A 21,878-nucleotide genomic window follows, 5' to 3' on the forward strand; every position below is an offset into this window, starting at 1 on the left:
GGGTAGGCATTCTACTTGCTGCTCTCTCAATAGATCTGTTGTTTTTCATAAAGATACTTTCCAAGTGCTTTATCAGTCTGCCTTTTTCAGTAACATGTAGAGGGTTCCCTCTGTGAACTCTGAGTATTTTCCAAAACAAATAATTTGGAAATAACATTTGGTAAACCCTAAATTCCGAATAATGCAGGTGCAACAAATGTTTTTATTCTGTTTCCTTCAGTTAGAGCTTAATTTCTTGGTGCTGAGCATTTCTGCCCATCACAGAAGTGCTCCTTGTTGCAGCATCTAGGTGCAATTGGGTGATGCAGCTTGAGTAAATGTGAAGAGGTGACTCTTCTTCATTTGGGGTTAACTCAGTACCTGATTTACACCAGTAAAGTAATTTGCTACTCCAGTTCTGAGACTATGCTAGGTGGGAAAGCTCTGGATAGAAAAGTGAGCCTTGCACCATCTTCCTTTTGCAACTTGAGTTGGTTTCCTGGATGGTAGAGGAGGAAGCAGCTCCCAGCAGCCTCGTGTGCCATTGCTGACTGTGTCATAAGAGTAATGAAGGCTCAGAGTGTGGAACCTCACAGCAGAGCCCCTGAACCAGCATGGCCATGCAGGCACAGCAGGCTGCAGTGAGCTCTGCACGGCCGTCTGAAAGTTCAGGGAGGAGACAGAGCAGTAGGTGGGTACACACAAACCTGTGCATGTGACACGAGACAGCACAGAAACAAAATGATTGCCTGGAGTATCACTGGTTACAGCGTAATTGTTGCTCAAATCCTGAAGAGATACAATTGGAAAAGAAGTATTTGTAGTCCTGTATCTTGGTGAATGTGCTGTGGAGGGGCTTCTGTCTTAGCAAGGGAAAGAAATGTGAAGAAGCTTGTGTGAAAATATGAAGTGTGGGTGATGAAGCATTGCGGGTGCCTGGTAAGAGTCAGCACCTCAGTGGAATGCTGTATATCAGGGAGAAGCATGAGTCTTTCAAACAGAAAAATAGTGGAGTCTGTTGTCTTAGAGAGCTCAAGATAGTGGCTGGACAGCCCCCACTGAATGGTCAGGCCTCAGCAATTTAATATTGGGTAGCTTCACAGCTCTGCCTGACAAGGATATACTTTTATTCTGTTGTGCATTAGTGTAATCCGAAGAGAATTTCCAAAGAGCCTCTGAAACCTTTTAAGGTAACTGCTTTTGAGGCTCCGTGACATTCAGAATGTTAAATGCTGAAAAAAACCTTAAAGGAGTAAGAAATTTTATCATGTGAATATTCACATTTTTAATAAAATAAAACAGCTAGTAATGGAAGGAAATGAAAAAAGAGACAGCACAGTCTCAGGCAAATGACTGGCAGAGTTTCACTAGTTAAAAACAAGGAAGGTTCTGAAGTGTAATGGAGTGAATCACTTATGACCAGTTTTACGGTAGAGTAATCTGACATTTACTTTCAATGGTAAATACAGAAAATGATAGTGAAATGCTGAAAATGCGATGTCATAAAAGTTACAGCCTCCTCATCAAGTTTATTATGCTTTGGGAGATACAAGGTCTTGGTTGCTCCCTGGAATAGTTAAGATGTTTGAAATTTAGACACTGAAATGTAAACTAGTCCTCTGCTACCCATAGGTTTCAGATGGTCAAATATGAGCACAATTACGCAGCTGAGCAGTTCTGCTCGAGTGCCCATTGCCTGCAAGTGGCTGCACATCAGTTGGTTGTGATCTGCAGGTTTCCAGGGAAACTGCATGTACCACTACCTGTGAATAATTGAGAATGGCAGCTGTAATGAGAGAATTTGGGGCAAATTGTGTAAATACTCGTAACTAGATTACAGTGGTAAAATATTTTCACTTTAGATGAAGATTTAACTTCCAGGCTTAAGGAGATTAAACTGAAGAGGACTAGGAAAGAATCTGTCCTTGTGAAATCTGAGGATGAGTGTGTTTTAAAAGCCATTGCAAATTCCCAGAATTTTTGAGCAGGATTTGGTTAAGTTTTTTTCTATGTGCTGCCTCAAGGGTCTGATACCCTTTGTATTTTGGTTCTTGGGGGCAGGTAATTGAAAGGCAAAAGCACTGAATTTGTTGCAGCTTTGTTGGCTGGGAAGGGACTGCTCAGACCCCACTGCTTAGGGGCAGGAGCCTTATTCCTGTCCTACTTTCAAAGGCATGTGAGGATACACCACAGGTTTGGAATAAAATACCCAGGTAGCACCTGCCAAGTCTCCCCTGATTTTCCTCTTCAGCTTATGTATTTTTTTTTTAAGTTAGATGCAGTAACTTAATATTCAGAGCACTCCTCTGCTCTTCAGTGTGATCTGCATAAATCGAAGGAGAGATGCTACAAGCTAGCTTTTTCTATAAAGACAGCTTTGTGTGTAATAGAGAGGAAAAGCCAGCTGGATGTAACAGGATTCACTGTTCTTGCTGCTCAGATACTGTAGACGTGTATTTATGTTGGGTTGAAGTGACCTGAAGAATTTCCATTGCCATCTCTGGCCATACTGTCTCCTGCACTGAGCTTGCAGAAGAAATGTGTGCAGTCATGCCAGCAGGAGATGCGTGTGTTCTGTATTAGCATAAGGTTAAAAAGAAATGGTGACTGTTTTGTGTGCTGCAGCTAATGAAAAGGTTTGGGCTAAGACATCATAGTTAATTTTATACAGAATTAATTTGTCTTTGAAACTGGTTTTGTTTTATTTTCTGCCAGCAACAGTTTCTCAATGCTGGTAAAGCAGTAGAGTAGAATCTATTTTTGTGTGAGCCCAGAGCAAGCCAGGGGGTTGGCATTACCTGTTAGAATACCTTCTTCATCTGGGAAGCTTAAAAAGTTGGTGCTAAACTCCCAGTTGTTCTCATTGCCTCTCAAACCACAGGAAGAACAGGGAAGTAGCTGCTTGTACGGTTTAGGGAGAGAATGTTAATTGGTGTAACTGAGCCTTTCTCCTCGGAAGTAGTGAACTCTGAAAAATCCCAAATCCTGAATGTTGCTAGGCTAATTGGATGGTTAAATTTAGCAAAGCTTCCACTGTGCCTTGCTGAATAAAACAGGGCTGCCATTTATTATTTAAATGTCAGCTGTGACATGAGGTGGTAGCTCAGGGTGGGTTACCTTGCACACCAGGCCATGTAGTAAAGTTATTATTGACTTGAAAGATGGAGCTTGTCATGAATTGCATCTGCAGTGGTGCTGTCAGTTAATTTTGAGCCAGATAGCTGTAACCAGCTTTCATTCCACTAGCAAATATCTGGGGATATATGGGTTATGTACTAGCAGTGCTTGGCTGAAGAGGAATTAGTTTTGTCTTACAGTCAGTGATCCACAGCATCCAGCAGCCTTAATAATTAAAACCAGAACATGTCTCAAGCCTCTGATCTGAGTATGTAAAAAGGAGGTACCTTAAACTCTGTATTTTGTTTTAAAAAAATCTCAACTCGCCAAAGAAATGCTCGGCTGATGACTGAAGGTTTAATAATAAAGAAGGTTAAATGGGAGGAAATAGTCTTGCTCAGGTTTCCCTCTGCTCATGGTGCCAGAGCCTTGTCAAAGTGAAATATGTAACACTGGCTGAATGGCTGAGCAGCTTCCATCTGCTTCAGGATCTCTCAAAGATAATCAAGAATGATGAAAATTGTTTCTTCATTTTTGACCTCTAACCAACCTGTTAGCCTTATGTCTATAAAGCAGGGGATGTCTCCAGACTGGACATAAATTGTAATGCCAGTGTAGATCACAACTCCTCTATCAATATTTGAACTGGAAAGAGCTTATATCAGTGTAGCAGCAGTTTATTGTATTCATGAGAGGAACTTTGTACCCTTAAGACTCATTAATTTGACAGAACCCTAATAGCAGCTTGCAAATCTTACTGCCATTTCTTGCAGGAAGTGAGGTCTTTCAGGATATGCTGTCCCAAGACTAGAGGAGCCATTTGCGATGTTCATAGTCCTTGCCTGCCATCCTTTTGCAAAACAGGAGATTGAGTCTTTGTTGCTACAAAGAATGGTTTCAGTGGCTTTACTGATGCCTTTTTTTAAGCTTTTTTTTTTACTTTACAATGATGCATAGCTGACCATATAAAATGATCCATTATCTCATACCTCTCATTTCTCCAAGTCCTGCTTTTAATTTCTCTACATGATTTCTGTGCTTTGGGCTCCAAGCACCCTGAGGAGAAGGAAAGCCTCATGCTTAACTCCATAAAGCCCCATGCAAACTGTTGGTAAGAGGTGTAACAGCACAAGCTTCACTCTGGAGTACATCTGTGTAGAAACGTTTGCTTGGAGCAGAACAAAGCTTGTGCTAACTCTTTATCTTTTCTCCAAGGATGAGTGTCATCGTTTTCTGGAGGTTTTTATCTTGTTGCAGAAGTTTTGCTACCCTGTTGTGCAAATGGTGCATTCCCATGGCTGGTTAGCACAGCCAAGGCAGCCTGTCTGTCTTACACTACCAAGCCCCTTGTGGTCTGAGCACAGCGATAGGAATGTGGATGTTTTCATATATCCACATGTTTTCATCTCCACCTCACCGTCAGACCTTCCCAACTGTCATTCAGGTGTCACTTTGGCTACCACATACTCAAGTCTCATTTGCTTGCATTTCTTAAACTGTCTCTGTGGTAACTCTCAAAGGTTAATAATTTAAAAACAAAAGTTGAATCAAAATATTTTTCGGGAAATGTTGGAGACTGGTAACCTATTGTGAGAGTGTATTGGATTAAGAAAAATTTAGAGGCCTTAGGTAACAAAGATTGTATTGGCTGTGGAAGAGAAAAAAAACCCTTAAATATTTTTGCAGTAGATGGAGAATTCCCTGGAAAATTGAGTATTTCAGCACAGAAGTCATTGAACTACATATGAAACTGAAAAAGCTGAACTGGAATACACATTGTCCTTTCTGTATTTCTTCATGGCCAGCACGTTCATCTGGGCCTCGTTTTTAGTGTGGAATGAAAGGAAAGTGCATTGCTGTAGTTGCAGAATCTGAGGAAAAATAAACACCTTCCCTATCTCCAATATTAAAAGAAGACTCAAATATTTGAGGCACTGCACAGTGCACAGGCTGGTGTTAGGACTCCCCTCTGGTGTTACTTGTTTTGTATGGGACAGATACTCATTATCCTGAGGTCTCTTTGTGGCTGAGTTTCAGATGGAGTACCTGTCCTGAAGATGCCTTTGGTATGGCTTGGAGATCTCATTGTTGGAATATTTTTTCTGACAAACATGGGAAGTGAGTGGTTCATTTGAAAGGCTTGTTTGCTTGGTGATCCCTCTTTGGTAATTATTTGTGCTGACAACACAGCTGTTGGCTGAAGCAGCCTATGTGCTGCGGGCTTAGTTACAGGCAGCAGTGCTACTGGACTCCTACCAGAGCGATGTTTGTTCACCTGTAGCAATGAAGTGAAATTGTGTTTCTAATCCTTGCCATTTCCCTGCAGAGCTGTCTCATCCATGCACCTTTGGGGCTTATGTGAAGAGACGCTGTTGCTCACTTCCCTGCACCAAGTAGCAAGGGAGGGGTTGTCCATTGCCTGACTGAATTTGTCTCCTTCCTTTGCACTGCATTCCACAGAAGCATCTTTCATAACACTCGTGTTAGCTTCTGCTCCCTTGGAAAAGAGCAGAGTCTTGTGGGACACTGGCTGTGTTCTTCTGAGCTCTATCCTAGTGTCCCCCAGGTCACCTGCTTGGAGTGGTGGTGATAGAGACCAAGCCTGCCTGTTGCCATGCTCATACTAAAGGTGTTGCCCATGCTAAGGGAAGTCATGAGCGTTTCCCTGCTATGTCCCCAGAATATGTGCCAGTCCAGCCTGTAGGAGCTTGTGTGCTTTGATCTGCTGCAACACATCTGCTCGAAAGGATTAGCAGAAAACTCCCTTCTCAGCAGCTTACAGTTGTCATATATTGACACCTGTATTTTGGTATTTGCAAGCTAAGCCTTGCACTTATACAAATAAGCAAGCTCAGTTCTACATGGCTAAAATTGTAGGATGAGCCTGTTTTAATTAGAGCTGGTGAGACTCCTCAACACTCCTGCTGTTTGCTGTCATAAACATCCTGCATATGTTTGCAGCACAGTGAAAAAGACAGAGTTATGGGGCAGCTGCTTCTTTTAAAGCCACAAATCAACTCCCAGATAATCGAAAAAGCCACAGTTGTTTTGAGAACAGGTAGAGGATACAGAGGGAAATATCATTGCCAAACATCTGGTATGCAGATCTCATGAGAGGAGAGTGGGGAATACCTTCAGTCCTGGGTCTCCTAGGATGTTTGTCTTTGGAGTTCAGACTGTTCCCTAGGGGCTGCTTGGTAAGCAACTTATCTGGTAGGTTTTAAAGCAACCAGGGCTAAATGCCTGGATTTTTCTTTCAGGATCAGCCTAAACTTTTTCTGAGGTCAAATATGGGTATTTAACATTTTTCAGATTTGTTGATTCATAAATCAAACTGGGAAACACTTGCAGTACTAAATAAAGACTATTTAAAATGTGCATCACAGTATCACAGCCTACAGAGCAATGGCTCTGAGCTGTACCTGGGTTCAGTCCCTGTGCTATACCTGGGGTCAGGAGCTGGTAGCATCTGCCAGTCAGAACAGTGAGCTTGGTTTTTTACCCCAGAACAAAACTAATACACTATAACCTTTTTGTTCCCTCCTGTTTCACGTGGTCTGTATGAAAGCTCCATTGGCCACCTCTTTCTTCAGACATGTCAGCTTTCTTCCTGAGTAAACATCCTACTTTATCTTAATGTTATTAAGTTGTAGGTTTCTTCCTTCTAATTTTCTGTGCTTGTCACTTTAATTAAGCCCCTTGGCTGTATGTTTCTCAGTCTGAGGGGTGTCCTGCTCATGCAAATATTCCTGTTGATATTAGTGAGTTATTCTGTTCTCCTTTCTGAACTGACTTGGCTTTGCTGTCCTGAAATCCAGTACTGCTGCTCTGTTGCATTTGGAGATTATGAAAGCCAGAAAGCTGTGATCTCTCATGCAGGCTTTCTCTGGATTAACTTGAAAATATATTCTGGAAAAGCATCCCATCTTAATTTGACAGTTGTCTGCAATGTGCAGTCCTCTGCAATTCATGGGATATTGTTTCAGTTGTTAATGAACCTGTTAAAAGTTTGGCCTTTCAGCCCTTTATCTGTTAAGTTTCTCTAGACTCTAATCACATTTCTCTTTCCGTGATGGCATTTAGTCACTTTGAACTGGTTACCTTTCACTCTTCTCTTTGATAAGGTGAACATATTGAGACCATGGGACTTCCCTCTATAAAGTGCTATGTTTCTCCATGCTTACACCATTCCCACAGCCCTGGATTCAGTGTTAGCAATGTCTTTCTGGGAGGGGTACCAAACATGGAGGAGGCAGTGCTGTGTGTCTGCTCATTGCCAGTGTCTGGGTGCAGCCCAGAGCCGTCTCCTGCTTTTCTCCATAGAGACCAGGTTACAGCATGCTATGCTGTGTTCAGCATGTAGCTCCCTTTCACAGAGAGGCTGCTCAGACACAACGTCTGTAGGAAGAGATAACATTTTTATTAGACTAGATAACACAGATGGAAAAAATGAATGTGAAGCCCTTCATCAAATTAGATCCTCCTCCACCCCTGCAAACTTAGCTTTCTTTGCATCTTTTCAGCTGCCTGGTTATACCAAACTGGTGGCAATTACTTTGACTTTTGTTTTCAGTCTTTATGCTATCCTTTTGCTGTAGGATTCTTTTGGCCCCACCTTTAGCCTGGCAGTGAGGCTCACCATGTCATGCGTCCACATTATTTAAGGGATCATGATAATTCTTTTGCCGGATTGCAGTTCTCCCTGCCTTGAAAATTCTGTAGTTGACATTCACTTCAAGCACTGCAAAAGCAGACTCAAACATAGGAACTAAACATGCATAGCACAACACAGAAAAAGGCCCTTATCTCTTAACTGGTTTTTCATTACCTCCTGTGGCTCTAATCTGATTGCTTTGCATATATTAATAAAGAAATAAAATATTTGTAATAATTGATGCATGGCATTCTGAGATTGATTATTTTCCAAAAAGGCACATTCCAGTATTTATGCCTTTAGGTAGCTTTGGGATATTGGTGGTAGTTCCTTAGCTGTTCTTGGGGCCATCATGATGCAATGAACTCTCTTCCCTGGTGGCTGTTCTTTTTATAGAATTACCAGTACTTGGGCCATGACTTTGGTTTGTGGTTTTGTTCAATACTTCGTATACCTACAAAGGAGATGCCTCCTCATGCAGGAATTTCAGAGGCATTCCTCACAGAAACTCCTTTTAGAATAAAGGGATGAAATGAAAGGCTGCAGACACCCCTCCACCAGACCCTGGAGACTCACCTCCAACTTTGATACTGAAAAATAAGTACTTGAAAAGTCTTGAATCTTAATCTTACTTAATTACAGAAAGCACAAGGGAAAAGCCAGAGGTATTCCTGCAGACACAATGAGAGAAGGATCCAGGCTTTCCATTTCTGGTCTCCTTCATGAGCACCAAATTTTTTCAAATCAGATTTACATTAGGGAAGAACAGATGCTTGCACTGTGAGAATGTGACTGCTTTTAACATTATCCAGGGCTGTCAGTGGGTGTTGAATATTTATATGCTGTAAGGAAAAGGTGATGGACTAGTTTGCTTTATGCTAGCTTTTTCTGCAGGAGTGAAAAAGGCAAGAATTCTCAGATGAGGCTTCCTGTTAGTTGTTTTCAATGCATGAATAGCAAGGATCATGTGGAAGAGTTTGTGGGTGATGAGAGGAAACTCCCCTGGGTTATGTAGAAAGAGGTTGGGGCAATTCTTACCTCTCAGCATGTTCTTGGTTTGACAGTGAAAATAAATAAGAGGGACCTAAAAAATGAGAGTTCTTCTATCTCTAAAGGAAGCCTATGGAAGTGTTTTGTATCATATTTTGTTACAGTCTATAGAAGCTGACATCCTCTGATTTTAACCTCTACAGAGCTGTAAATGCCACAACATACTCTGAAGGCACGATGATCGTTGGGTCACTGATTGCCTATGGAGATGTGCCTTTTCAGACACCTAGCTGCTGCCCTGGAAAATCATAACATAGCTGCCTCACACTTGAAATGTCTTTGAGTCCTCAGTTTCTTTTCTCTCCCAGTGGTGATAAGTGTAGAAGTATTGAAGTGAAAACATCCATGCCATCTTTCTGTAATAGGTGAGATCCTGAGCAGATGGAATATTTTTCCAGGGCCAGGTCAGGACAGTCTTTTCACAGTAGGTGTGTGCTTGAACAGGTCTCTGTTGATGTGTTTTCGTTTCCCCTTGAAGGCAGTTTATCTGCGATGAGTGGGGTTGTCGTAACCCTTCCCTTTGGAGGAGGAATGTGAGAACATGCATGCAGGCCTGTAGCCTCTGTCTGGAAGATGCCTCTGTACCATGCTGCTTGCCCATCACCTGATTTTGACTGCTGCCTTTGGTTTCCTGAAGACTTATCCATAAGCAGCTGGCAGTCTCACACAAAAGTCTGGTACCTCATGGTGATGGATGATGAATTAATATCTTTAATCTCGCCCAGTAGTGCAGAAAAGAAACTGCTGGTGAGAAGAAGCTGGTAATGACAAGTGAAGTTCCCTCTAGAAACAAAGCATTAAACTACATCACCTACATGCATCTCTGTGAGTCCCGCCCTGGCTGTTGTGGTGATGGGGAGGCTGATCCCAGTGCTGGTGCTGAGCAAGGGGAAGCCGTGAGGAGCAATGCAGGGTTTGTCATGCTGGTTGGGTGGGGCTGTGTGGTGGGACACACAGCTCAAGCTGCCTGTGTGTTTCCAAGGGAATGGGATGGTCTGTGCCAAGAGATACCTGGGGTGCCTTAGGAGTGTGCAGCTGAGGGGTTTCTCTGCAGGAATGCAGGAGATGGATGGGATATGGGGGTTATAGATCCAGGTTCTACCTGGACCTGATATATATATATGTATGTCAGTCTGAAGGCTAACACTGAGAGTGTGTGGCAATTTTATAAATTTGCTAGGATGCTTAATTAGAAGTAAAATTGCCTGTGGTTATTAACTTTGTTCATTTGCAAGCTAGAGTTGCTCTGAACCAGGTATTCTGGGAAGAACTGAGTTCCAGCAGCTAGTCTATATTAACTGTGTATTAATACAGCTTTATTACAGATCAGCCTGGTGTTTTAAACAGAAGGATGGTCCTAGGAAACATCACCAGTTTCTCAGCATGGGGCCTGATGGGCTCAGTGAGCTTTCAAGGTTTTGCCTGGCATTGCTCTGTGGGTTAGGGAGGGTTTGGGATGGAACAGATTTGATCTCCTAGTGAAAATGATGGCTGCTGTGTGTTTCACTCTCATTCTCTGCTGCAGTGAAAGGGGGATTATGGCTGTGCTTTCAAATGTCTGCAAGTTGTTGACAGGGACAGCAAGAAATCTCGGATGCTATCTGTATTGCTGGATCTCAGTTGTTTTATTCAGTTCTAGCTGCAATAAATTTCAATGAGGAGAGTTAAAAACTGGCATGTCTGGTCCCTCTATTCTGTTTCAGTGCCTTTTGGGCTGCTCACTGTCATCCCTGGGCTGCTAAGCCATTAGCATTTCCAGCGCTCGGTTTTTGGAAGGCTGAGGGTAGGAAGAGTTGCCCAGGAGCCCCAGAGCTATGTGCTTTTCATGGGCCCAGCCTAGGGCTGGCTAATGTGCAGCTGTGTTTCACTTCCCATAGCAGGAATGGAAGTCGGGTTTGCTCCCTTCCATTCCTGTGGCAGACAGGAGGAGGGCTCATCCCATGCTATAGGGCATGGAGATCCGCCTTTCCCTGAAGAATGGGAGTTTTGGGAGCATCCCAGGGGAGATGAGGCATTTGCTCATCCCCAGATCCCCAGGGATGGTTGAACCATGAGGGCCCCTCATTCAGGTGGAGCAGTGCACGCATTGACGTGGGAGGGAGGCGAGTGGCACCACACTGAGCTCAGCTGGTTTGCTCATGCTCAGGTGTCTGGACCAGCATGTTGTGGAGGAGATGGAGGAGTGCACGTTGGGATCATGGGCTTGTGTGTCACCCCAGTCAGGTGAGAAGAGGCCAAGGAGAAGACGTGCCTCTGGCACGTGCCTGTACAATATAATCCCTTTGGCATTGGGAGCGCATGGCCAGCTGCCCAGCCCGGGCAGGACCAGCAGAGAAGAGCTGCTGTGGCTGTTCAGCTGTGCTGTACCCAGAGCCAGCCTGATTCTTCACTCAGGGTTCTGAATAAATCCCTCATGAGTGGAGTGGTGTTGGCTTCTTCAGAACGGCTTGCTTGAAAGCATGGAGTAGATGGGAGTAGTGGGGGCAGTTTGAGGTCTAATTGTTTGAGGTACAATTGCATTCCTTAGTCTTTGACAATCTTTTGGTGCTTGTATGAGACCTTAACAAAAGCCACTTTACGAGCTCCTGCCTTAGGAATCCTTTTACCTGAAAGGCACCAGATTCGGACTCTAAATCCTAATCTTCATTTCATGAGGCACCTGCTTGTTTTTAGACTGTGTGTGACTTTTTTACAGAACTTGGAGCTTACTTTTAAACCCAAGATCCTTCTAGGAAAGGTTTTTAACTTCAGCAGAAGCTGTACACAGTTGTAATACTTTTCCTTTGGGAAAGCTGGCACTGATCATTTATGTTCTGAGAAAAGACTGGTTTTCATTTTACAAAAGAAAGGGAATTAAACCACAGGTTAGGAAGAACAAGAATAAAGAATTCCCCTGCTTTTGTTTGTACAGGCTGCATACTTCCTTACACAGCCCCAGTGGCATGGAAACCCTATGGTGACCTTGTCATTGTGCAGCACAGAATGGAGATTAATCTGGAGAGCAGTAGGTAATGAAATGAGTAGTTTTAGCTTTTTTCATTGTGTTTGCAGCGAGGTTATTAAGGGCTCTAAGTGAGAGAAGTACATTGGCTACTCTTTTGGGGGGTGTTTACCCGAAGAGTGAGCTTAAAACATCATTATACAGAAGTCTACAACCTCTTCTATTTGTGTGTGTATTTTTGGTCAAAGACCAAGAGCTAGGAAATACTTGTTATCAGAAGGAACTGCAGATATTTAAGGCTGTGGTATTAACTTCAGCCATTAGGATGGCAAGGGACTGAAGGGGTTTTTTCCCCAGTGCTTTTACTATTCTGCCTCCTTTTGCCTGCTTTTGTGTTCCTTGATCTCTTTGTACCTGGGCTTCCTACCTGTAAATGAGAGTGAAGATTCCTGTCAAATGTTCTGGTTTCCCAGAGAGACAATAAGAAGAGACAAGTTAGGACTGGTTATTCCTGGCTAACAGCAAGTTGGAGTCTTTAGTTTGCAAAGAAAAATACTCAGCTGTTGTATTTGCTCTGCAGTTAAATTGGCCTCGTAGAGCTTCCTGATTAAAAGAGATGTCTGATACTGACACATGACAAACACTCACACTCTGGAGCAGACACTTCATGGACTTGTAGCAATGTTTGTTGTGCTGCTTTAAGCTGAGGTCAGTGGCTACACAGCAAAGTAGTCCCCTCTGTCCAGGGAGCAGTTGCCTGTGAGACAGACAGCGCTCACTAGAGATCTTGGAAACTGGACAGGCTGTACTTGGACTTCTGATACAGTGAGGGGCCTTCTGGACAAGATCCCAAACTGCCAGTCTCTCGGAAGTATATGCAACAAAAATCTGTGTGAATGTGTCCAACATCTTGATAACTTCTTTAAAAAAATTCTATTCTTTCAAAATCTAAATGTTATGAGAGTGAATGTTATGTTATTCCTATGCTGGTATCTCCTGGGATGACTTTCACATTATATGGAAGTGATGCTTTGAAACTAGTCTCTTTACTACTTCTTGTCTCATAATCTTGCTGTCCTCCTTCAAGCATCTCACACCAACCTCCTTTTTGTGCTCCATTTCCTTTGTGACTGCATGGTTCTGCATCCTGAAGATTCTCAAAACTACCTAAATATGTACAGCCAGAAAGGATTTCCAGAAATCAAAATTGCTTAATGTGTCTGTGATTACCAGAAGCTGCAGGGGAGGATAGAAGGACCAAAGCTGAGACTCCTCACAGCCTTGTCTGTGCTTGCTTTCCTCAGTCCCTGGCCCAGGAAAGTGTCTTTTCATTTGACTATAGACACAGCAGCACTTGTGTTGCTGAGCTTTGTAATCAAAGTTTGGTCACTCAGCCTTTCTTTCAGGACCCATTGTGCTCTGTAGGTGAGGTGGAGATGCAGCTGTGTGCTGTAGATACTGACCCTCTTACAGTCCTCTCAATCCTCTCCAAGCCTGGCAGTCCTGGGTTGTGATGCACAGTCTCATCCCTCCCATCCTACAGGTGTTTTTGACCAGCACCTGCTCTTTCTTAAAACAAGGCTGGGAGCAGTGAATGCAAGACTTACAGGAAAGTGTTCCTGAGCTGGAACCAGAAGCAGAGAAGCCTGCCACAACCAGAGAGAGATGTTACTGAAGTTACTGAATTAAAAGCTATCTCCACTGAGCACTGGTTTCCTGTCATTTGCTGGTCAGACCAGTACTGATTTATGTTACAGGGGGGTTTTGGCTTCGGCAGCTTTCTCCCCACTGCCTTGAAGAGCCAATTTGGAAGTCTAGAGCCCCAGGGTGAGTAAGTAGATGTTCTGGGGAGAGGGTGAAACTGGGAGTGTCACATGTGAGAAACAGGAATCCCACCTTTTCCAGGCCTCCCTGATTTTTTGTGTCATTGGGTAGATAGGACCAGGTGTGCTTTCTGCTCTCCATATCCCTTCAGGGCTTTTATTCTGAGATATATGTTGCATTCTTTATGACAGTGGCCTGTGGGAAAAACATGACAACCATGATAAAAAAAACTGGAGGAAGGAACTGGGATTTATATTACTTTTAAAGTAATACTTTCTCTTCTTTTTCATGTTGCCCTGTTTATCTGTGATGTTGGCTCACTCCCTCACAGCACCTCTGAACAAAATGAACTGTGCATATGGCTCTGCACATCTTGAACAGGCCTGTGGCAGTAATGTCTGTTGGGCTGTTTGCATGGGTGCCCATCACTTTTCCTGTCTGCTTCTAACATGTGGACAAGAGACTGAAATGCAAAACATGTGTGCAGTGGCCAGGCTTCCCAGCAGCCTGCACGTGTTGGTGCATGTGTGCACAGTTCCCTGTGGGCAGAAAATCCAAGTTTATGCCCACTGGTTTGAACTTCATCTTCGAGAGATGTCATGGATCGAGTGTGATGTGGCTGAACAAAAATGAACTCTTATTAATTGGAGTGCTTATAAAAATCGAACTTTCAGGGAGAAATGCTTTTGTAGCCTTCATTTCATACAGCCTCCTCTGCAGTTAACAAGTTATTATTGAAGTATTATAAAAACATTATGTGCACAATACTCATGCTTCACATAAACTCAGCATAGCTCAGCTTCTACTTTAGTCCCACAGAGACCGGACAGTGAAAAGCTGATGCAAACTCAGCTTGGAAAGTCAAGATAAGGCTTTGCAGTAGGAAGTTAACCAGGTTGCTTTTGTCTCTGTGATGAGGGTTCTGTGCTCTTAACAGGACAGGCTGTGTGTGGATGGCAGCTTAGTTTATCTGGATCCCGTAAGAGGAGTTTTGCTGCCATACAGATTCTTTCCTGGGAGGAAGGTATCAGGTCTGCTTTCCTTTTTAGTAGCTTGTTGTCTTAAGTCAGGGACTGGGGGACAGGAGGAAACAAGTTAGAAGAGAGCTTTAGAGGTGATCAAGCCCAGCCCCCTGCTCAGGCCAGGGCCAGCTTCAGTTGGTCTGTGACCAGAAGTGCTGCAAACTGGGTGGTGCATGCAGCCTCCCAGGGCACAGACATCTGCCCGGAAGGGGTGATGCAAATTCCTCTCTGCATGTGTAATGAATCTTCTGCCTTTTTTGTAATTAGGTGCTCATGCCTGCTCTTCCCTGAAGACATTAAAGGAGGTGACTGGCTTTTAGAAAGCCAAATACTAAAGAAAGGAAGCCTGAGAGTGTAAGAATGGAACTTTTTTTTTCCAAAAGAAAGAAATTTAGGATAAGTTAGCAGTTAGGTATTCTTTATATGCATGAGGTGTAAGGAAGCTCATTACATTTCCAGGGCTGCAGGTGAAGAGATCTTACACAGGTGCTGACTACCTGGAGCATTTTGGTTTTCCCTCCCAAGGAAGGCATGCCTGCAAACCACAAAGACAGACCCGGAAAAGGTGAATTGCTTGAACCACCTGACAGTGCTCAGGGAAAGCAAACTGCAGGGCCCTTGTCTAAGAGTATAAGAAAAAGGATAACCTCCACTCATCCTTTGTTTCAAACCACTTTTTGAATTTAGTAGGTTAAAATCTCTCAGAAACTCTGACCCTCGCTATGGTTGTTATTGGTGCTAATTAGAGCTATATCCTTGTTAATTGTGGGGATATCTCCAGGTGCACTACTTGGAGCCTGAGCTTTAACTACTGAACAGTGTTTCCTGATATCTTTTTCTCATGCCTCCCACTCTGAGGAAGCTGCAGGTGGGCATACCCTAATTTCAGAGAGATGGAGTCAGTCCACCCCAGCAGTTTAGTCAAGAGAGTTAGTATTGGTGCATGTACTGTCTTGGCCACTTAGTAAGAGCATCTTGAACTCAAAGGGATTTCAGGGGGTAGGCAACAGTTAGTTCACTTTTGAGATCAAGTACAAACAAAAATTACAAATGAATAGTACTTAATTTCTTGAACTTTTCTGCTAATTAATTGGTGATGCTGTAAGAAGTAGCTTGGAAAGGTAAGTCAGGACTGATTACCTTGATGCATACAAGGTTGTACATTAAGTATTTCCTCTGAATTTTTTTCCTTTAAATGTGTTTACTCCACAACACTGCTGGAGAAATGACACTTCAACTTTGGGGTGATGGGCAAAATGCATTTTTCTTAAACTTCAGATTTATTTAGGGGTAGGATTTGTTTTAGGGGTAGGTTTGGTTTTTTTTTTTCAGAATTAACAAAGCAGAGCATGGGAAAGATGATGCTGTCCACCTACAATCCCTGTCTATGCACACCCCTCCTCCTTACAGGCAATCTGTGGGCTATAAGAAATGTGACTGCAAGATTCAGTAAATGTGTGCTATGCACAAAAATGATGCAAAGGAAGGGAAGGAGAATTCAAAGACGAATATTCAGTAGGATGATAAATCAGAAGGCTGCATATTTTAATTAGGAGTAGCATTTCTACATTTTTCATGGGGTGGTAATTTCTTCATAATCTGAAATAATTGAGTCAAATGATATTTTTATTTTTTCCCCCTTCCCTAGGGAGAATAGAAGGGACTGGCTAGTTTGGTCCCACCCATACTTCATTCTTCTGCAATCTATTTATAGCCTCTGCAGAGGGCAGGGAAGGAGGGAGACCTTGGAGAAACAGAGAGGCTTAGCCGTGTTTGTTTTACCATTGAAACCCTGGCTTTAACTCCTTCCCCGCTCAGCTGCCCCATGAGTATCAGAAATCTTTTACCTTTGTCAAATAAACAAGCACATCTCTTGCTGTCAGTTCTAAAAATAAAATATGTATGTTTTTAGTTCCTCATTATTGCAGAGTAACTGCCCCTCATTATTTATGAAGCTGTCATGTGTTGTTGTGTGTTGGCCTCATCTGTGCTGTGGCTCTGTGTGTGTGTAGCACACACGGGAAGCTCCCACCCTCTCCAGAGGTGCTCTGTGGGCTCCTCCGCGGCAGCGGGTGAAAGGAAGAGCGAGCCTGGCTGATTCTTTCAGATTCACTGTGCTGAAGAGATAAATGGAATTGCCAGAGGGTTACTAATACCCTTTAAAAGAAGAAATATTCTCTCTCCCAAAAGGATGTGGAAAAAATTAGAGCAATTACATTTGTATCATGAACCTCTGTACTGAAGGGAATGGGAAAGGGGAATAGGGAATGCAGTGGAAGTAACAGGATGTGGAGTTCCCATTCTGTGCTCCACGCTAAATAGCTGGGCTTAAAAACTGGGACAGGAGAAAATATTTATCAGTAATTTTCTTAAATATGTTTTCTCACAATGGAGAGGGATGAGCAGGGGCTGGATTTCCAGTACCACCAGGATGCAGAGTGTGTTACAGCTGCATATTCTGACACAATACAGCACTGCTCCTGTGCAGCACTGTTTGTGTACACAAAGAGAGCAGCCTTTCTCCAGCAACCTGTGTTGGTAGAGCAGCACTTCCCAAAGTGGAAATGAAAGCAAAGGTGTCTTTTTTTCCCAGGTTAGTGCCAATTGATTTTTGCTTATTAAACTGGGTTGTCTCTGCTGCAGCCTCTGCCACAGCGTAACTGGAGATGCCCTGCTTGCAAATGTCTGGGAAGTCAGTCTATTTTCCATCTGTAAGTAATGTTTTAGCGTTTAATGCAATTTATCTTCACTCACATCGCAGAAGATGTCAACACTAAAACATTTGCTACAGACATCATAAACTCGAGACATTGGCAGGCACTGCTGAACAGAGCAGAAACAGTGGCAGTGAATACATATTTTTAAACCATCTGGTATGCAAGTGGTGTTGGATCAAAAATTAACGTGGTGTAAAAAACTCACCACTGTTTGTCAGATGACCTTTGGGCAGTCAGCAGAGAAGTTGGTACTGCATGTAAATGCACTTGGAACAGTACAGTGTATCTCAGTTCATACTTCTGGGCCCTGTTCCTTCACTTGCCAGGTTTTGGGAACTAATAGGCTTATTTAGTAAGGTTTAGAAGCAGCTCAGATAAACGGGTGCCTTGGGGGCTTTGCGCACCACTTGCCTCTCTGCATACGCACTTCCTTCCCTCTGTGGCCTGCAGGGAAGCAGAGTTTTGAGAGCTGTGGGTGGGAATGATCCCTTTTCTTTTTTCTCCCCTTGTGTGTTTTGATGTTTAGCTTTCAATCCAGTTTTCTCTTTATTGGGAGCAGCTTACATAGGTGGTATATACACGTGAATGTGTGCTCACAAACACGGGCACCGCTGTGTATTTTGTCTTTGTGTTATACAGCTGTAGTGGGAAGAGGACTCATGGGGCTCATCATGTTTTGATGGAGAAGCCCCTTGAAAACAAGTAGCCCTGTTATTGCCAGTCTTTGGCAAAGGGTACCTTATACTTCAGCAGGGACATCTCTGCAGACAGCTGTTCCCAAAATAAATGTTGCAAAGTCTCTAGATTTCTCCCTTTTCTTCCCAGAGGATTTCTAGCTCATTTCTGACCATGCGTCAGACGAATGTGTGTTTACTGGTTCCTATAGGCAGCAAGCCAACATGAGAAATTGTCAAATTTCTCAGCTAGCTCCTAAAGCATGATTGAAAGTAGGGGCTATACAAGCTAAAAGTTTGAAAAGCTGTGTGTGCAGTCTCCCTCAGTTACAGGTATCTCAGAATGACTCCAGAGAGAAGTGGCCCATAGCTCCTTTCATGAAAAAGGCACCCCCACATACAGCCACCACAATTCTGCTTTTAATGGTTAAATTAGGCTTTAAAATACACTGTATAGCAAAGATTGCTTAGAATTCAAATCATGGTAAAAACAATAAAAAGAAAATTAAGCTACTGTCTTCCTGGAGTAGTGTCAGGTTATTCTACAACATCTCGCTGTCTCAAAATGCATATAAAATAGCATGTCCACAAGAGACTTTTGAGACAAATACCCCGTTACTCCATAGGTGTATGAAGAAATCCTCAGCACCTCCACATTTTCTTTTGCTGCAGCTTTCTCTTTCCTTTGGATAAAGAGGTAATTCCCAGATTAATGCTGTCTCTTTGTGAACAGACTTAACTAGGTTGCTCTATATCTCTGTCTTGGAGGCTGAATAATAGACAGTGATAGCAATAGGAATAATTTGCTCCATTAAAAGCCGCTGATACTACATTTTCATTAGGAAAAAATTCGGAGGCTCAGTATGGATTAAGCACCTGAGTTTTACAGTCTCTGTTTTGTAGGTTTATGTGTACAGGAAGGACAGCAGCATCTCCTGGAACGTGAAGTTGCCCTGAATTTACTGTCATTATTTGGAAAGTTCTTCTGTGGACAGATATTCATTGCTGGAAGAGAGCATTACTCAGTTGCAGAGTAGGAGGAGGAATGGGATGCCCAGGTGTCTTTGGGATTAGGAATGAAATATGAAATAAGACTTCTTCCAGAGCCGTTTGCATTCAGGGGACAGAGAGATGAGGAAATTACCAAAGACTAGGCTTGGCTGCTGCACACAAGCACTAGCAACCTCTGGATTTCCACAAGTCTTTTGACAGAAATGCACATGAGCTGCATGTTGTGCCTCCTGGGCCTACTGAATCAAATGGGGAGGTGCCATAGGCTGTACTGAGGCATTCTTAGATATTGTTTTCCTTATTCTCATAGGGAGGGTACTGATATCGTGGAGATCTCTGGTTCAGGCTTTAAATAACTTAGAACCAAACTACAAACCTATTTTTAGATGACTTTAAAATGTCTTGACATGTTTACCAAGCTGGCTTCAAACCAGCTAATATGTGTAAACAGTTAATACAACATATTGCCAAGACAGAGAATTTTTGCTTTCTTACAGTGTGGGTTACAAAGTGCTTTTCTTCACCACACAAGCACTAAAAAGGAAGGAAAATATACATGTAAGCAACAGTGACACCTTACACAGTGTCAGTCTCCAAGCATCCTTCTGATACATGCTAGCTCCACAATACCTTCTCCAAAGTCACATTTAGTATTCAGGCACACATCGAAAAAAATGAAACAAAACTACAGTGCACAGCCTTCAGTCTAGCTTTCTAATGCTATATTGCTTAATAATTTAAGGACAGTGATAGCCTAAAAATTGCAGTCTTAGCAGCTTCACATAACCTACATTAGACAGAGGAGGAATATCATATTTATTACGTACTCAAGATGTCTGACTTTATCAGGACAAAATCTTCCCTGTGTTTGGCACTATATCACTTAGAAGGGCTAAGCTATATGTTATGTATTACTAACAAATCCATCAATAATCATTTTAAGAGGCGAGTATTCATGGTCTCTGCTTCTCCCAGTGCTTCTCATGGGGCCTCACTGAAATAAACAGCAGCTCTTCTGGGACAGACAGGGAGAGAATGGAGCCAACTCGATTATCACAAGCAGTAGTGTTGTGCTGTCCTGATGTCTTGCTCCTGATGGTTTTCCCATTCCCACAAAGGGGCCTGCCCTCAGTGGATCTCTACCTGGCAGCTGTGGCATCAGGAGAAGTGCGGCTGTACTGCCACCAGCTCTGCTGCTTGGGTGCTTTGCAGACAAAGATGGTATTTCCTGGTGGGATGCTTTTGGAAAGCATCTTTCCAGTTCTGAGGGGTTTTTTCTGTTAGGAAAATGTTACATCACTGCAGGACTTAGAGGTCATGGAAGTCAGTTTTAGCAAGATAATTTCTGAGTTCAGGGGTCTTAGAATTCACATTATAATATATCTTTATGTTTATACGCTGCTAAGGTTTTATCAGTACTAAACCAGAAAAATACATTCACCTCTTGAGAATGCAGATGCTTCATGGGGCCTGCTGTTGACTGTAGCAAAGAAAGAATGTCATTTCTGAGCTTAGAAGATCTTAGAAAGAACTGATCCCCTTGGGAGATTACAATATTTCCATAAATATGGCGGGGAATGTTGTGGTATTGGCAGTGACACACGCAAAAAAAAGTGTGTTCTTCCTCTCATACTGGTTTCTTCTTGCAGGCTTTGTGACTTTATCTAGGTTTTGTTTTTCAACTGACAGTCATCCTACAATCTTCAGCTCAGCTGGAATTACCTGCTTGGATTCCTCTTGATTTTCTCAAAGAATTCCCAGCCTTCTGGATTTTGGCATTACTGTTAAATGTTTGCCACCTATCTCTCTGAGCTCTGGATTATGCTGCCGGCTGGCTGAGTTGGAAGAGTCTGTTCCCCTTTTATAGTTGTGATGATTAGCTGTTAATTCAGGTGCACTGTGCAGCCTCCAGATGCCTTCTTTGAAAGGGCCTCTGTGTTTCAGGAAGGATTGAATTACTCTGCTCAGAAGTGTTACATCTCCCCTGTTCTGTGCTGTGGTGGCAGGGGGGCAGCAGCCTTTATTTCCAGCAGGATGGCGTGAGAGTCCCTGTCACAGCACGGCTACAATGCCATACAATGCACTCGCCAGCCCCAGTAAATCAGCACAGCCAGTGCTTGCTGGGCTGCTGTCTGAGTCAGTATATAACTCTTCTCACCACTGCAAAACTCATTCCTGAAATGTGGCATTGGTCAGCTGAATTTGCAGGACAAGGGATCAGCTAAATGTCACCGAACCACGATAGCTCACATTCCTCTGTAATGTGGCAGTGGTGACAGTGTTATTAATAGGTGTAGGTACCTGTTCTGGATGCTTTATGGGAGCACAGTGGGCATAAATGGCAGTGAAGGGATTTGTTTGTGGGTTGAGTGACTTCACAGGATAACAAATGGTATCGGCTGCCACGCTGTCAAGGACACAATTAATTCTGGTTGCGCGGTACAGTTAATTTGGTATGCATCTCAAATGTTTTCAATGAGCTTTGCATGCAGATTCAGTGGACCGTAAGAAAAGTTTCTTTTTAGCCCTCAAATCTGCCTCATCTATTTTAACATGATTCTAAAGGGACCTGACAGTGTCCCTTTATGTGAAACAGAGCTGCTGGTTGAAGTCAGAGGCACTCTCCTCTGTGCACTCCCTCTCCCTGGGGGCACTTGGGCTGATTGCCTTTTTGTAAGACTTCAAACTCTGCCGTATCAGCCTCCTAATCAGCTCCTAGAGCCCTCTGGGTGCAGGGCCCTCACCCGGGAGTGGCCATCTGTAGCCTTCGGGGAGCTGCAGTTAAAGGGTGATGCTGGCCCTTATTAATGGAAATGAAAGCCTGGTTTAACCATTCTGTTCAAATCTCTTGTGTATTTCTAGGGCATCAAATATAAAATGGAAGTACCT

The 21,878-nt window shown here is 43.1% G+C and overlaps 1 protein-coding gene across 16 annotated transcripts in view; it reads left to right on the forward strand.

Annotated features, from left to right (window-relative positions):
- Window positions 1-21,878, forward strand: part of PTPRF (protein tyrosine phosphatase receptor type F) — a 375,635-nt gene that overhangs the window by 200,442 nt on the left and 153,315 nt on the right. The gene's annotated exons all lie outside the window — the stretch shown is intronic.

Source organism: Passer domesticus, chromosome 7, assembly GCF_036417665.1.
Source record: "Passer domesticus isolate bPasDom1 chromosome 7, bPasDom1.hap1, whole genome shotgun sequence".
NCBI classification, from domain to species: domain Eukaryota; kingdom Metazoa; phylum Chordata; class Aves; order Passeriformes; family Passeridae; genus Passer; species Passer domesticus.